Here is a 3,166-nt window from a genome sequence, read left to right on the forward strand (position 1 = left end):
TAGCTAATATGGTTAGCTTCGTTAAAAGTATCTCGCATTCAATCCTGTAAAATCATCGTTATCATGCCACACTACTTATGTATTTCAATATGAGTATAACTCCAACGCCTTTCTTCTCAAAGTGAAAACGATGGTAAGCAATGGTAGGATTTCTATTTTATCAGATTGCCGATTTAAATACTTCTTGCTTTCACCATCGCTTATTCAATCTATCTTACCAAGGTAATTATAACACTGTCTAATGAAAAATGTAAACTGCATTGTAGCAAGATATGCCATTCCTGATAAAGTATATCGCATTATAGGAGTCTATGCTATGTTAAAGGTAATACTCGCATGTTAGCCAGTATGGTTAACTTATCCTCACTATGCTGCCATATTTCTTACCGCCCTGTATGCTTTTAATATTAATATGATTCAAACATCTTTTCTCTCCAAATACAAATGATTAAGCGTGTATAGAAATAAATAAACTTATTCTGTTATGTTGACAAATACTTCTGAGGACCTTGATATCTATGTAAAAGGATACAAATCGATACAAAGGGATGCGTAATCCTTTATAATCTAATAACAAGCTATCCCTCTCTCTTTCGATTGTTATCCACCTTGACTATTACAGATGTTAGCCTAATTACAGGGCGCTAACAGAACTCATGAACTCAGTGTTTTACTGACTATTTGCACGATCTTTCATTGAGAAGTCCACTACATGGACAAATCGAAATTTGGAGCAATCCTTAATAAATTCTATCTTTGTCGCTTAAAGTAGTTTTCTTACTTCACTTCATCTTACTTTACTGATGTAAAGCTGATCTGTAATTAATATTGTACATTATAGTCTAGTAAATAAAAAGTAAATAAAAAAATGCTTTTCATAAACGTTCGTCCATCTGTTCAGATTATTCTAGCCTATTCTATCATCTATACTGCCGTCGATCAACATGATCAGCTAGTATGCCCTATAATCAATTTGTCAGCAATAGCCGTCCATTTAACAAGTATAATAAATTCAAAATATTCTCATATAATTACGTACTGTCTATCGATATCTTTGATTTATAAAAGTTTTTAGTAGCGGCAATAACTAGACTAAACCAGTTACGGTTGCTATAAATGAATAGAATCGTATTTTTGGCTAACGTATTTAATTTTCTTTTGTAATAGAATAATCAAGAAATGTTATCTCCATAATAATTAGATATAAGAAAATCAATTTTTCTTACTATAATAAAATCCATTTACCCAAAAGTCATGCTAATCATTCAATGGCATGAGTGAATCAAGGTTCAACTGATTTATAACTGAATTACGAATAATTTTCGTTACACTATTCGCCCAATATTATGAACAAACAATTTCAATCACGATGATATTTGATACAGTTTACTCTAGTTACATTAACTCAAATTTGATATACAATTCATCCTACATTAAAGATTGCTGTACTGCTAATATCTGATCAAAGGCAAACCAATTATTCAACAAATCAAGGCTAAATACAATCGTGACTCAAAAAAATATCATATCGCTACAATCAGCTGTCCAGCCAAGCTCTGCTTCAACAATACAATTGTACTACTGTGACAGGGTATTTTAATTAGACATCATTTCAAGTTTGCTAAATTTAGGTCCATGATGCCATATAGGAAAATGGAGAATTCTCGTTGTTACTTACGTGGTAGCAATGAACTAAAAAAGAGTACCTCACCAATACATATCGATATAGTCTATCGCGGAGTATTCTAGATCTTATTAATACTTATTCAAATCTACGCGTATACTGAATCAATGTAGCTGAAAATTTAACGATTGAAACTTGAATAATAACTCTGGTAATTCTATGGTAAGAATATTAATTTCAATCGGCTAGTCTTATGCCAGGAAGCCTATGTATTATATAGTTGTTCCCAATTTTTTATTAACAATTTATGAATACACTTATATTAATTATGGATTGAAAAGTTCACGATACCGGGAACGATTGACGAATTACTTATCGAATAGGACGTGAAACTGTTATACAAATTGTGTAGTTGATCTGCTACCGCATCAAATCAGATAATTATAGCAAATAACAATCAATCTATTTTTGATACCAAATTATAAAAACTTGATTCTAAAGCACAAAATTGAAACTAAAAGTTAGGATTATTCAATAATAATTGATTTATCTCAATAGTCGATATTGTAACGACGGAAACAGAAATATACTTGAAAGCGGATAGTAAAATAGTATAGCACAACGTATTATTAGTCAAATTTTGTACAGTTTCGTCCTGATTTTCGTATTTGCACAATTTGTTATTTCTATTACGGAAGCGTTCTCAGTTTAATCTCAGTTAGGAAATGGTTAAAATCTCTTTTAAGATGCTTAGAGCCTTTGAATGATTTAAAATGTAATTTATAGATTTTATTATTATACAAATATAAATTCAAAATAGGATTTCCTTTCCCTTTCAGCTCTTAGATATCTGTCTTTTATAAATCGGAAATAAAGTGACAAAGAAAAATTGATAATCTAATTATAAATAATTTACTACAATTCATATCGAAGTTTTTATAATTGCTACTACTGTGAACGCTATCATTAAATAAACATAAACTACTCGTATATTAGTTCCGCTCTACTAAGTAAAAGTCAAGCTAATTTCAAATATTGCTTCAAAGTTGGGCAATTTTGATTCATAATTAATATGTGGATACCCCGTTAAGAGAAAATTACGGTGAATGAATAAATTATTGAATCGAAAAATTTTTTCGATCCTGTAACTTCGAACAACGATATTCAAGATAATTTAACTCAAATTTAATATAAAATTATCGAATATTTCACTTAATTTGAAGGCTATACTTAGAAAAAAATGATTACGAAATCATAATGAATTCGTCAATATTATATTTCTGACGTTTTAATAGTGAATGGGGGGGGGGGTAGCTTTGAATCAGCTAGAATGCAACAAAAACCGTCAATAATAACTTCAGCAACGGTATTTAAGATAATTTAACTCAGATTCGGTAGAAAAAATATAAGATAAATCCTTTTATTTGAAAGCTATAATTAGACAAGATAACTGCGTTACCGTCTAAGTATATTATCATACTTTTGACGTTTTAATAGTAAATGAAGCTAGGTTGAAATCAGCCAGAATATAATGAAGTCGAT

Source organism: Trichoplax adhaerens, genomic scaffold, assembly GCF_000150275.1.
Source record: "Trichoplax adhaerens TRIADscaffold_8 genomic scaffold, whole genome shotgun sequence".
NCBI classification, from domain to species: Eukaryota; Metazoa; Placozoa; class Uniplacotomia; order Trichoplacea; family Trichoplacidae; genus Trichoplax; species Trichoplax adhaerens.